The sequence below is a fragment of the Photinus pyralis genome, unplaced genomic scaffold (genome assembly GCF_008802855.1).
Source record: "Photinus pyralis isolate 1611_PpyrPB1 unplaced genomic scaffold, Ppyr1.3 Ppyr1.4_LG4, whole genome shotgun sequence".
NCBI classification, from domain to species: Eukaryota; Metazoa; Arthropoda; class Insecta; order Coleoptera; family Lampyridae; genus Photinus; species Photinus pyralis.
Window position 1 is genome coordinate 14,874,455 of NW_022170511.1, and position 15,420 is coordinate 14,889,874.

Sequence of the window (15,420 nt, forward strand, 5' to 3'; positions counted from 1 at the left end):
TCTGGCATCGCAGCGAATGGCGATGTCGCAACCCCATTCTTGTGATCGGTAACACAGTGACGATTCTATACTCGGTCCGTGCAGAGAGCAGCTGGAGGGGAAAATTTCAATTCCACATCGAAGAAGCAGTTAGCGAGGATTCTATAATCGGTCCGTGCAGAACAGTTTTATTCATTTCTTTATTGTTCCTTGGTCTCTGGTGTGGTGTGATGGATCCATGGATCTACAGTAACGAAACAGCCCAAAAACTTGTTTGGATTGAGACTAAATATCGTCAACACTTCCTTTTAATGGTCACATGGTTGCGCTTATGGTCGAGTGTGAGACAGCGACACCCATCGCCCTGAGAGCTTCTACATGTCCAAATATTTATGTAAAATGTGATGACTCGCTCAATTGAGGATGCCTACAACCTCAGCTACGCTACCTAACTCACTTTTTTCTCCGACCGTCCAATATCATTCCATATTCCAATGTTCCAAGTTCTCTGCTTTCACAAACTAAACGGCGTACGTTGCCCAAAATTGTACAGTAGTCTATTGATAGATGGCAGTTCACGGGAGAACAGCTGACTTTAAGGTTATTGCGCGGCAATTTCAAACTGTCCTCGTATAGTCACCTAATAAGAACCGCCCTCAATTTAATTAAAATGTATAAAGATTAACCAGAGGTAGAATGGAGAAAAAGTAAATTGTAGCGTCCCTTACAACACGCAAGAGTTGTGTTAAAGACGAGATTCTTAAAATCAATTTTTTGGAGTCGAACTATCCGGAACGTAAATTTTCCATGGAGACAGTTCCCAACGAGAGGTATTTTATTGGTTGCCGCAGATAATTGCCATCAGGCGAATTAGCGAATTTAAATTGAGCCATCCGCGTCTGTAAGAAGGTGTGAACCGTTTTGATATTGTCTTTGTTTGTTTTAATGTTACATTTGGGAATCAAGTTAGCGGTTCACTGGTTATATTTCATATGGATGTAGATTAACATTTATATCGTTCTTACAACCATTTTCGCTGCTAATAAAAGAGGGTTTGTCAAGTTATATGCGTTGTGTTTGATTCATAGTACTTGCATATGGGAGGTTCCCTTAGGAATCTGAAGTTGTCGCCTGATCTTTTTAACATCTATGGCCGGGCACTCGTTACTCCCAGCAGCAGTTTACAAATAGAGGCCCCACATTCTTTTTTTGTTGCCTTTAAGGTTATAGTTGGTTCCGGCCAACGTGGAACACGTCCTGTCTCCACTGACCTAGACAAAGGGGTGCTCTCCTGGACACTTAGGTAAGCAGAGGCGAGAGCTAAGGAAAATTCAGGTAGAGTAATTAATAAAGTTGGAGTTAAACGGTTGCCCGTTATACAACGTTTTAAAAAATGACGCCCGTAAAGTAAAATACAGTATTGAAAGGAGTTTAAGGTCTAACGAATGACGAAAAAAATAGGAACATTAAAGCGTTTATACCAGAGTATGAAATTGGGGTTATTTGCATTCATTATTTAGTTTACTGTGTACAATAGAGTGAAGGTATTTCGATTAGTAGGGTTAGGAGAATTTTTTCATTTACTTGTGTGTATGTGAAATTTATTCTCGAGTTTGATGTAAATTGAGGTTGAATCGGAAACGAGAGGAAATTTAAGTAAAACTACTTTTAGGGGTGCAATATGAAACGTCAAAAATTAACCGATTTAATCCTTCAGTCAAGTAATTAGTGCGTAATTAACTAAGTTAGACTTTAAACGGCCTCTGTAAAACCAGCCGTAAGTGCGTCGCCTTCACCTACCGTAATCATTACAAGGTAGAAGTGTAATAATTAACACTTGATTATTTTGGGATTAAAGTTGTAGTTAATCATCAACAAAAACTAAAGATCATGGATCACCGGATGCACGCCATGCACCTATTTGGCTTTTGGATGAAAATTTTAGGACGTATTCTCATTAATTAGGTATTACCATTGAATTATTATTCAATGGTATTACTGAAATTGCTAACGTAGGCGCTTCATCTAAAATTCGATACGAGACTCACCTCAAGCTGCCCATGCCGTAAACGTGGTGCTTAAGTGCAAATCATGTAATTAATTTATGTCCATTAGGGCCAAACTAGAAGCTAATTGTGGAAATAAGATGCACGCGAATGCAAATTAGTAAAACGCCACAAAGTATATACTTTCATATGAGAATCTCTCCGGCCTCGCATTTCCAAATAGAAATTTAGCAGAATATCAGTGGCGACGTGTAACCGAGCAAATCTGGGACCATCCTCTAATCTAACCTAACAATGCGACATTAGGTAACCGCCACGCTCCTCCACTCGAACAATTACTTCTTTCCATCTCGGTCGCTCCAATAGCGGTGCGGTAAACAGGAAGCGGAATTGTTTCTCAGACGCTACTTACAAAAATTACTCTCTACAAGCGAAGAGGAAGGAACTGGATCTTTAAACCGCTAATTTAGATTTATTCAATTTCCAAACGAGCGGTTTTCGTGTACCTTCCTACGCTCGCCGTCGCGTCACAAACGGCTCTTTAAAGTTAAGCCGAACTTAATAAAGTCGAAGAATGGAAGTGGCACGGACCTGGTGCGAAATCGGCAGGTGGACAGCAAAGGCTAATTAATGCTTAATTACAGTTCTCTATACATTATTAAAATCGCTTTTTGAGTAACGTGCTCTGTATTTGTAAGTAGTTTCTGTTACGTTCTGTCTAATTTCAGTTAAGGACACCAATTCTCTATAGCGTTTACGCTCTGTACCTAAATGCTCCTCTGAAAAATACATGGTTAGTGGACAAAAACGAATGAAAAGACTAAAAGAAAATCATCCCTAATTAGTGCGATTAGTATGCCCTTATTCAACGCAACAACATCGTCCGATTTGCCGAGTAGCAGGTAGGTGGGTGAACCTGCCGGAAAACGACTGTCAAGCGTTCTCCCCTGCATAGGGAGATTGTTTCAAGGTACTACTTCTTCTGTAGCATTTTAAATAATCATTTCTGCACAGTCCGCGTGTACAAAAATCTGAACAGACCTTATTTGGAAAGCAAGTGTAAATTCTTTGTGTATTTTGGGACAGCTGCATAAAATTAAACTTGAATATTTTTACCAAAAAACCAACACAAACAACGTCGCTCATTAGTTACGCCGCAGGGGAATTACCGGACTCGACCTGGCACCACAAACAAGGTCACTCTTTACTTACAGGCAGCGGGAAATCCTGTACCTTTCGATGGATAATATTCGCCGTTTGGAATGTTTTGCTTCTTAAGTTGTTTCACTTAGTCATCCACTACTAAGATTACACAACTAATATACATGCATGGTTTTCCATCATTTTCTAATATTTTTAACAATAGGTATATCTGTAAAACAACGTCGAAAAATGTTAACATAACCTCTTAAGAACTTGAAGTAAACCACTCGGGACACTAATCAACATAAAAATAATTAGGATATGAAGTAACATAACCCTACATTTCAACGTAATGAACCGACTTTCTTTAAAAATTCGGACTTCTTCGAGGACTTCTTCCGCAAATTTTTTTGTTGAAAACGCTCAATTAAGGCACCCTCTAACCGTTTTTATCAATTTCATGCTCGTAGCTCGGGGTCGGTATAACGCCACGTAACCCCTGCCTGTACCGCGTTTTAAATAATCGATTGAATTGCCAATTAATCGCGACGAGCTTACGACCAACCTTCGTCGCACTTAACATCACCACCAAGACCAGGGGGAACACATAAAACACGAGAGAGATTTTATTCAAGCGACAGCTGTTTCCGTTTCGGCTAAAACAGCTGTAACACTGTAACCCGAGGAAGTGTCTCCGCCAACGCTTACCACGGAAACTGATGCATCACATGTTGCCTATGTTGTAAATTTTAAGTATATTATAATTTTGTGTAATTAAATAAATAAACGGTACACGTTACAGTGGATTTAATAGATCTCTCAATTTGGATGTCTAGGGATTTCATTGGTTGAGAAGAAGTTAATTTATTGGTGGAACATATTCGCATTCGAAAATGTTTAAGTCAATCACTCGTAAGTTTGCGCGGGGTGGTAATCCGTGGGGAATTGCGTGTTACGCCACGAGAGCGTTCACGTTGACAAACTAGTGCGAGGTGGTTTTAAATTTTATTCGTCCCCAATGGCAGCGATCGACTGCACCGATTTTATTAATGACATTGACGCTTACCGTCAGAATACCTTAATTCTTCGGGTATCATTTTATTGTATTCAAATTAGTAGGTCGTTCCGCTACTGCATTCAATTTTTAGGGCATTTTTGCAAATTTATTTGTAAAAAGGTAGCTTTTAATCTTATTTTGGCCGGCCGGCTGGCTGGAAGCAAATGGGGGCCCGTAGAAGAACGCTTGTAGAAACACGAACGTGGTGATTTTTCAGTCTTTTCCTATCTTTTATAGTTTTGGTCCGATTGTTTTCCAACTGGTGTCGTCGGAAAGATCTCGACTTTGGAAGCCCAAAAGTTACCTTCCCCTGCGAATTTTATCATGCGGTATAAAGTTTCGTGCCTCAGAAATGGAATACTATTTTAGCGTATTTAGCGAAATGCACTAAAATGGGGTATTTATATGACTGGGGGCGTCAGAAGTGGGTGCCGACAATGGGAATGTGGTAGCCTCCGACAAGATGTTACTGACGTCGAAGTAAGTGCCGACAAAGGGCATGTACTAGGTTTGGACAAGATCTGGGTAATATTGGAGTCAAAACTGGTTAGTAGAATACTGATCTGCCACAATCTCATACGAGAACTTCGATAATAATGTTTGGGTATTGATTTGGGATGACTCTGCCAGATGTCATTTGTGTAGCAGTCTGATCCTTCCTATTGCTTTTGCATGTGATTCCGTTGTTGAGGTAGATGCACGAACTTATAAATTAAGATGGACTGCTGATCAAACAGTTGCATAGAGGTAAAAATGGCCCTAGCATGGGCGCGGCCATGATGTGCACGTTTTAGTTATTTTCTAGGGGAATTTTCCTAGTGCGCAAGTTTTGAGGCCATTGCAGCCTTGGAAAATGACATGTCTCACAGTAATTTAATTTAATTTAGAAAACGTGAGGTTAATGCTTGTTTATTAGTTGATTTGAATTTCGCGCCAAGTGAGTGCACATTATGGCTGCCCCCATGTAGGTGACATTTGTCAATTCAGCATTAGCAGTCCATCTTAATTTATAAGTTCGTGGGTAGATGGCAGCAGTAGAGGAGTGTTCGAAAATGGAGGCTGATATGGAGGCACGTATCAAATAGAGATGCGTGATTGAATTCCTCACTGCGGAAGTTGAGCCAATTGAAATCCACTGGCGCCTTCTGAAAGTGGTGGAAACGATACAATGAACGTGAGCAATGTATCAACATTTCAAAAGTGCTGAAGAGAGTGTGCATGACAAATCACGTTCCGGCTGACCCCGAACAATGAGGAGCCGTGCTGAATGGCGGATTGATTACGACCAGAGAATTGTGTGCCAAACTGAAAGTTGGCTGTAATACCTTGGAAACAATGTTGGAGAATCTTCATTACCGCAGTCCCGCAGATGCTTACAGAACAAAAAAAAACTTCTAATGCAAGTTTGTCGGGACCTGCCGGACCACTATGAAGAAGGTGGTATCAATTTTCTGCACAGCATCATCACCGAAGATGAGACGTGGTGTCACCACTACGAACCGGAATCGAAAAAACGGTCCATGGAACGGCGACATGCAAAGTGATGTGCACAGTCTTCTGGGATAGCCATGGTGCAGTGCTTTTGGATGTCCTAGAGCCTGGAGCAACTGTCAATTCAGCACGCTACACGACGACATTGACTAAGCTGAAAGCTCGTATTCCAGGGTAAGGTCAGAGAAGAAGACCCGCAACGTGATAACGCCAGACCCCGCACCTGTATTGCGACCACGGAACTCATTGTTGCCACATCCACCGTACATAGCCCCGATTTAGCGCGTCGGACTTCCATATCTTTGGGCCCCTGAAAGATGGATTACGCGGCAAACATTTCCAAGAGTCGAATGCTGTTGTCACTCCTGTAAAGAAGTGGTTAGCATCGGCCGGTTCTGATTTTTACCGGTGCAGCATGCAGGCTCTTGTTCACCGTTGGCAAAAGTGCTCAACAAAAGGTGGTGACATAATGCGCAAGCTTAGAATGCAGGACACTATAAAATACCATGTCCATTTTGAAATCAACACACGGCGCTGATCGGCCAGCTAGCCCCGTTAGCCAAATAGTTAACAGCGTAGAGAGATATGCTCTTACTCAGGGTAGTAGGTAAGTAAATTAAAAACTCTGACCACAAATTATTATAAAAACATCTCCGCAACTAATACTGCTCCGAAAGTCTTTCGGGCGCCACCTAATGCCGCTAACAATTTTATCTGCAGCTACCGGAATTAGGAAAGGTAGCTTCAGTATAAAAAGAGTCAACAATTGACCCACATGGAAAATTATTGTTTATTAACTAACGAGTATGAAAATACAAAAAAAAGAAATCTTCCCATGAACTATTAACACAAAAATTAACCCACCAACAACCCCTGAAGCTCGTACCGCTAAGCAACGACAAGTATAATTACTAGAAATTAAAATTGAAATGAGGTACTATAATCGGTAGCTTGAGGTGTTGAAGTTAATCGTAGTAACGAGCTCTTTACCTTGCAAGTGATTACTTCTCTAGAGTAATTCGTAATTGATAATTAAACAGTCCTAAAGATCAAGCATACTAATTACACGTAAAAATTTCCACTTACATATGTGGGTCAAATAAACAAATAAAATTTAGATCTTAACAACAAAAAAAAGAAAGAAAAAGGATTGAAGGTACGTCACCGCTAACGATAAATTGTGTCGGCAATTCCACAGGTTCCTGGTGTAACCAAAATTAACTCCTACGGAGGTAACAACGCTTGTGCTCCAGGTATATTATTCTCACGATGTACGCTTGGCTGCCCTTAAGATCTTAATGATGTTTTACAGCACACTCATCTTAGGTCGATAATTTCCCCGGATTCAGCTGAATATTAACCCCCTTGCAAAGACTCTAAAAAGTAACCTAATTACGACTACGTTATAACCCACAATCATTCAGAGAGTACACAACAGAAAAGAACTGGATACGTCCCAAATGACTCCAAAATTTACTGTATGGTCTGTATTTGTTCCCTTACAATAGAACAAAAAACATCGGTAACCTCAATTCGTGCACACGAAAACAGTTACGATTTGGAATGCTTGAGTTTTCCGTATTAAAAGTCCATTTCGGAAAAAATTGTAGCCGAAAGTCCAAAAACAAATTGCACAACGGGTAATCGATTGATTAAAGATGCTTCCGCTACGTATTAAATCAATTCGACCATTGGAAAATATATCAAACACCAAAATTCGGGAATTTAACACAACCGATTCTGTTGCTGGTTGCTGGAAGACGCACAAGATTCAAAATTTTTACCCAAGCCAAAGCTACGGATAATGATCTCTGACGAATAGTAGTAGAGCAGTATTTGGTACATGATCATATCAGATAATTTAATGGTTAACGTTAACATAAAAAAGCAAAACAAACTAAATGTCTCCTAACGACAAGAAGACAAGTTAAATCGGCAAACACAGAAATGCAAAAGTAACTAGAAATTGGTCGCATTCAATGACTCTACAACTCTACAACTTTAGTACTGAAATTTGAAGTAATATTTAACATTGGTTTTTTGATATTATGATGACAATGATTTTTTCAATACATGCGAATTTCTTGAAATTTATTATCTCCAATCAAGTGCACTCGAGCAATAGCGCCACGAGTATACAGAAAAGGTCTATTGGAAATTGGAAAAATATTGGAATTTGTGCTAAAGATTCGTAATATTGAGCTACCCGTCGCCATATTGTGCGAAAATTTAAGATTATTTAAAGATCAAATTTAACTCGATACATTTTGGCGCACGAACGTGGTGATTCGAATTAGCGAAAACAACCCTGAGATTAAATTTTTTACAAGTAATACATTTTTTCCAATGTGAACTCTATAAAGTTGGGTGGTAAGGTGAAAGACTACCCTGCGATGCCTTTAATGTATTGAAACTGACCTAATGTAAGATAAACATAATTTCAGCTACTAATGAGAAATCTTAGGCGAACAAAATTTCCTTTTTGCCCATAACTCCGCTCTTCTTTCTTCTTGATATAATTTTAGCAAAGGAACGCTCGTTACGTATGTAAGTGGAGCGACTCGAAAATAAAAATAGAGCAATTGCCCGATTTGATAGAATTCCAAAGCTCCGGGCTTGATTATTTGATCCTTAGCGCTACTTTCTTTTTCTGGGGGCAATCACGTTTGTAACCTATGCGAATTTCCATGCGATTATCGTAGGAGCCGTGGCTAGCGAGACGTGAGTGGGTAAACGTAACCTACGCAAAGCGAAATAGACGGGAAACGTATAAATAAATAACTGGCAAAATATTAAACAGATGTTCGTTCGCACCGAGTGGATGCCTTAAGATTAACCCACGCGAAGAACTGATTAAGTTGATTTTCTTCGGGTGTCGCCCATCTTTAATTAATTCGCCGCGTTTAAACTTGGATCGGGTCAGTTAATGTTGATTAATTTATTTAAATATAATGTGGGAAGTTATTAATAGATTTGTGTTATTATCCTATTAATATCAATTTCGTACTTGGAGGTTTGTTAAGTTGTTAGAAATCGAGACAAACTTGATTCTGTCATCTCGAAGATAGATAACGTGTCATAATTGTCGTCGTAATTGATTAAGTGCCATTAAGTTCGCGTAGAAAAAAGTAAATTAAGAATCGTTTAGCCTCTTGATATCGCCTTCCAATTTTCGTTAATTAATAAACACCTTTCCAAACCGTTCGGCGTAATAAAATCGATCGCTTTTAAGAGCTTTAGGAAGTGTGAGAGAACGCAACTTTTACACCATTGTCTGCATGCGGAAAGAAGTAATAGGTGAAAGTTAATTTTTAAGGGGATTATCGTACCCTTATAGAAAGTGGAATTGCTGCGATATAAATCGAATTGATCGAGGTTAGTGTAAAAGCATTGGGTGGTCGATTAAATTATGTCAATTTTCAAATATCTGGTACGAGTTCTGAGTTATGATGTTGATGTTGAATAATTTTGCAACTTTTTGCTTACGTTACTATATTACCTTTCACCTCATATAAGGAATGCACCAATCCTGCACGTGGTTGCTAGACTGCCCTGAAGAGGTTTTCAACGGCAATTACGTTTTTACCGCTCTTCAAGTTTGTTGTTACTTTATTTGATGGGTACAAAAAGATCCTGAAATACTCCCATCTCGTCAATGCCCATACATGCAAACCAACTTTCCATCTTCTTTGTGATATCCCTTCAAGTCTGTGCAAAAATTTCTGAGGAAATACTCCTATATTTCATCAAATCTATAGTCACTTCCGTCAAGTACTGCTAAAAACGAGAAAGCTCTTCCATGAGGACCAAAACACACATTTTTTTTTCTAAATAAACAATAGGGACGAATGTGAGGTTTTTTTAAATAATAATAATAATAATAATATAAATAAATAAATGCACCACAAAGACAGGTCCACCGACTAAAGTTACACGTCCTAGCACAGTTAAAAAACACAAAACTCCTTCTTCACAGAAGCACACCACGTTATCACAACCCACTCGTATTCAACCCAAACGCAAAGCCAAAGAAACACTTACACAATAAACTCTATTTAATAAAATTACAGGAATTATTATAAATGATATTTTTGTTTTGTTTTCTTCTTTCCTGATAGCGTTGACTATTGTGGCCATTAATAGCTATGTTGGTAAGTATGAATTACATACTATCCCTAGATTTCCAATGTGAGTGTGTGAATATTTATTTTATTTTTATTTTTTATTTTTCTTTAGAACCCTACATAACTTCACCAGACACAGACACTAATCGTTACTTGATTTTAATCCGTGCGATTAGTGAACCAGGCTAGACCTGAGTTCTCACAAGAAACACCGACCATAATAATAATAATAATAATAATAATAAATTGTCTTTTATTGGATAGTGTATAAAATATATACAGGGTGTCCCTAAAAGGTCTGTACAACGCGCTACCAGGGGTTCTTGGTATCAAAATAGGACGATTTAACCCTACTTACCTCTATCCAAAAGTGCTTCGTTAAGGCGCTATCTACCGCCAAAGATTCAAAAAACAAATCGTTATTTTTATTTTATCGGAAAATGGTTTTGCCGATTAAAATGAAAGTTGGGATGTGAATGTCTAATGTAAAAAGGGTCTTTGTGATATCATCGTTTTGATTGTAGTTGCTATGTAGGTGGTAAAATACTGACCATCCACATCTGAAGAGGTCTAAAACTGTTTAACTACTATTTTGACAGTTCTGAAGTTTTAGACACTGATAGACAGTTTACTTGCAAGCATTTTTTGTCTCTTGATGAATATCGCTATCTGTGATGGTTTACGAAAAAAAATAAATTTAGGCATGATGAATGGCATGCACCATACATGCGATTGTTCCTCAAAAAATCAGAAGATGGCTGTTAAACCTTAGAGTGGCGTAACGTTTGTTTGTTGTTTCTTAAACTTTAACAATTTACGTTTTGCTTGAAGACTTAAAACTTAAAAAATAACGTACCAATGTTGCAAAGGGCACAGTTTAATTTATTACGCCGTATAGTGCTTTGTATGCGTGAAAATGGTTGTCACTTTGAACATTTAGTACGTTTAAATTAATACATTACATTGACTTACTCTGTTGTGTTCGTTTATTCTACATTACTTGCTTGCACTACGGTTTCATAGCCTACTTCTTGCTTGCACTTATGGTTTTTGAGGAACAATGGCATGTATGGTGCATGCCATTCATCATGCCTACCGAAGCACTTTTGGATAGAGGTAAGTTGGGTTAAATAGTCCTATTTTGATACCAAGAACACCTGGTAGCGCGTTGTACAGACCTTTTAGGGACACCCTGTATAAAACATAATAGAAGGAAAAGAAAAGACATAATTTTGACACAATCCAATGGGGCGCAGTTCAGATGGGGTACATGACCACACATCTGCTCTTCCACACTTTCAATTTAAATTCAACATTTTGATTACCGTTACGCCATCTGTATATTTCTCGTGCAAGTTCGTTGTAGTTAGTTATTCTTATTCTTCGCTAGAGGTCACCCGAATGTACCTTTCTCTAAAGTCACTAGATATAGAAAGTACCGCAATCATCCGCCATTTTTGGGCAAATTTGCTGCCAACATAAAAAAATTGACAAATAAAATCTGAATAGCTGTAATTTTTTATAACCTAACTTCATAGTACTGTAATGTTTTATAAAAATATATACAGGTATCTCCAAACAGGTGGAACAATCCCTAACATTAAAGTTACTAGAATCTGGTAACTTCCGCCATTTTTATCATGCGTTCTCTCTCTAACACACGAGCCCAATGGATTGCGGTACCTTCTATATTTAGTGACTTTACCTTTCTCTATTTACCCCTTTCTCTTAATGTTCCTTAATTTCTGCGTATGCAGTACTTACTGTGACAAATTTCGGTCATGTACGCAATTTGTTGGTGGATGTTATAAGCGATTGAAAAAAATCGGCGTCATAGTTGGCAATGTGAACAAAATACAGACCGACCCATCTGACAAATGTACCTGCTAAGGTTCGTTCACGATATACGTCTTATCACCGCCGACTATAACACTTGAATCGTTCTTTACTTGCTGACATTTTTACTTTATCGAAACGCGTTTTGGGGATATTTCTACAAGGTAAGCCGTTTTGCGGCATGTACTAACGATTGCGCAACATGCCTGACTTTGAATAATGCCTTTAGTTTTGTTCGCCGTGTAGTTTACTTCTTGTTTTCTACATCAACGTACGAATATTACTGTCTACATCGATATTTTGTTTTTGCTATCTTTATTTAACGTAAATTGAACTGTTGCTTTCCATTGAATGATTTTTCGTGTCCCGAGTGCAAAACGTTAATTTGCCTCGCATTTATATGCCGCACTATCACTCACTCTCTTTAGTTATGTGTTTTATTTGATTGCAGATTATTGGCAGAAAGCGCCCTTCTGAGCTCGGAAAGATTCCGACCCCCTTAGTTCAAAGGTCTTAATTTCGTCGTTACTCCATGAGCTTACGGTTTGAATGCATCTTCGTTATCAATACGTCCGTATTATAATTGTTGATGCCTTTTTGTAGATTACTTTTTAATTTAAATTTTCATTTGCGACATATTTCAGCTCTATTTGTAACGCTTGGAAACCTTTTGTTATATTTTTGAATTAAATTTCCATCGATTTCAGTTATTCTGTGACTACAGAGAGTGTTCAAAGTATACCTTTTTGCTGATCGACTTTTATGATTCTTGGGTGCAAGTGACTTCCAATCCTGTGATTCTCGATTGAAATCAAGATCTTTTAGTGTCCAGACCAATCAAGTCTGGACTTCTGCCTATGGACTCTTTAACCGCCTGTGAAATCAATCTAAGACAGGCTGTCGAGGATTTGAGAAACCTTGGGGCGATTGTGATATGCAGAAGTTTTCTAGGCGAGTTTATCTCATCCGCAATGTCGTTTTTGTTGAGGTGGGGGTGAAGTCAAAAATAACTTTATTGAAACAAAAACCGTTAGAAAAATCTAAACACAAAACATCCGTAAAAGGGAGACACGCAAAGAAAAGTGATTATGGTTATCATGCAATAAGCAACGACTCGTTTTCAACACATGGAGCAACTAAACGCTAAATTCAGTTCCCCTCGGGACGAGGGTCACTCACCACTGTCGCAACTATACGTTTCAAGCCCTGAAGACGTAATACACCTCAGGTGCTTCGGTTTCGATAATTCCTTGGTTAGGAAATCAGCGACCTGTTCCTCCGTTGGGATTTAGCGCGCGCTGATCTCCTTGTCGTGGAGTACCTCCTGAATGTAGGGATGACGAATCGACATATGCTTACTCCGCCAATGAAACACCGGGTCTCATCGAGGTACCAAATCCCAGCTCTCGCACGAAACGCTGGAGGTAGACGGCTTGTTTCGCACACTCCGAAACCGCCATGTAATCGGCCTCCGTGGTTAACAGGGCCACCGTTCGCCGCTTCATTGTCTCTCAGAACACCGGGGCTCCATTCACCAGGAAAATGTATCCTGTGAACGATCTCTTGCCGACGACGTAGCTCCCCTAGTCCGCGTCAACATACACTTATATTGGCCCTACAGCCCCATGTCCATGGTACTACACTGCACTTTGATCTTAGCCATAGACCGAGCCTTTAAGTAACGCAAAACTCGTTTCGCCTAGGCCCAGTGTTTATTTATTTATTTGATTAATTTATTTCGGAAATGGAATCCGCGACGTCTTCACCTGCAGGCAACCGTCGCATCGGATTTCGCGAGACCCGGCGAAGAGTCGCAGACCCCTGATGCGGTCGTGCGTCTGTGATGTCCTCCGCGTTCGCGTGGCCCAACCGTTGATGCAGAAGTTCAAGCGACACATCGCTTTGCGAGAGAAAACAAACGCACAATGCGTTGTCGCGCCACTGTTCAAGCACCAATCTCAATTATGTCGTGTGAAAGCGCTTGCTGGCGTGGAAACTCGTCGACAGACGTTGTCATCTTTATTACGGCACTCGGAAGCCTTGTGGCCTAGTTCACGACATTTTAAGCATCGCAACACCGGAGCTTCTTGCTCGCCTCGGACTTCCTGCCATCACTTCGTCCGTCGTCTTTGTTCGCCATCGGCGCACGGTTTTGGTCGGTGATTAATCTGGGAAAGTCGCAAGGAGAGTCTGGGAAACGTGTCCTTTTGAATTACGAAATCCTACATTTATAGGGACCAGGAGCGGCACAAAACAAGTGGGGAAATGAGAAAGGATTTAATTTCACAGGATGGGGACATCTAACGGAGGAATTTTACAACACTTAATACAGGATGTTTACAAATAAGATTTTGACGTTACCACTTGTACCTATATTTTCTTACATGAGCTGCAACACTTTTCAAGTGTTTCTTTCGTGGCGTACTCCTCTGAGGGCCTTTTCGGTGTACATCTGGTGACACTACGCGCAACCATCTTCCAGAAGACCGCCTCCAGCCCCAACAAGAAAAAACCAGGTTCCAGTAGTATTGTTACTTCCGCTACACTGTAACGAAGCACCCCTTTTCCGTCATGAAATCTACCAGACATAATGAGCATACTGTTATATAAATGCACTCAATCGGGCGTTCCATTACCAGAAACCTTAACTTCCGGATATATTTGTTTATCTTCCAGGAGTTGGCAATAGAGTGTACAATTAAATGCTTTGTAGCGCCGCAACACGAAAATATAACGGTGCGAATTGGTGCACGTAAAACTGCTCCACATCCTTGTCTTTAGTATTCGATTAAAACTTTAAACAATCCCGTGGTTTACGTTGGAGGCTACTTCTAATTTATTGTGTAGAAATTAATTTGATTTGCAAAATTATAATATATTTACACTCTAATTTTTAGCTTCTCTCCTCTCTCCTATACACGTACTTAATGGTTCAATCAATTTCGCTCCTTTTACAACTCTTTTTATTAAATATATTAAGTTATCCCCTTATAAATTTAGTTAATAACTTCAACTTATTGTGCAAAAAGTGCAATCCTTCATTATTCTTAAGATGATTGCATTAGTAATACATCAATTAACTCTCGAAGGGAATCGCTATTTCTTAGGTAAAAGGAATAGAAAATTAATTGTGGATGAATACTCTAATTAAGACTAGTCTAATATCTACATATTTCGATTATAACTTACTTACATTTACTTTAATCTATATAGGGACGAAAAATGTTCTGCGACTAGCACAGATATCACCCGCACGATGCAATAGTTTAGCCATATGCAAAAACGTCAAAAATTCACATTTTTTGTTGATACATTGCGCATGCGCGGTTCGGCTCTTGCTTTTCTTTCTAAAAAAATGTGTATCAAATTTGGTTCCAATCGGTTCAACCGTTTAGCCGGAAATGAGAGTACCTACAGATCAACATCATCGAGATTTTGTTTGATTCTAATTTCTGGTGCTTCAGAACGTCAAAAAAGTAGGGGGTGATTTTTTACCCCACTGCGGGTAGTAAAAATGTGTAAACATTTAAAATATAACAATGCAGCACAGAAGGATGCTTAATAATTGATATTGGTCTAATACTCTTACTGTATTTATTTAAGTTTACCCCCCTGACACCATATCCGTGTCTGTGCAAAGATCGCGTTCGATGTATTCTGCACGTGAGTACCAAAGCTTTTTGTGAATGGTTCGCCTACAATAACTTAAATGATAAACGTTCTAAATTTAACTTTTACGGCCGATGACGCACAAGTTCATTTGTCTTGAAATATAAATAGCTTA

General features: G+C 39.2%; 1 protein-coding gene across 2 annotated transcripts in view; it reads right to left on the bottom strand.

Moving 5' to 3' along the window:
• LOC116169463 (serine/threonine-protein kinase minibrain) overlaps positions 1-15,420 on the bottom strand; it is a 174,268-nt gene that overhangs the window by 100,405 nt on the left and 58,443 nt on the right. The gene's annotated exons all lie outside the window — the stretch shown is intronic.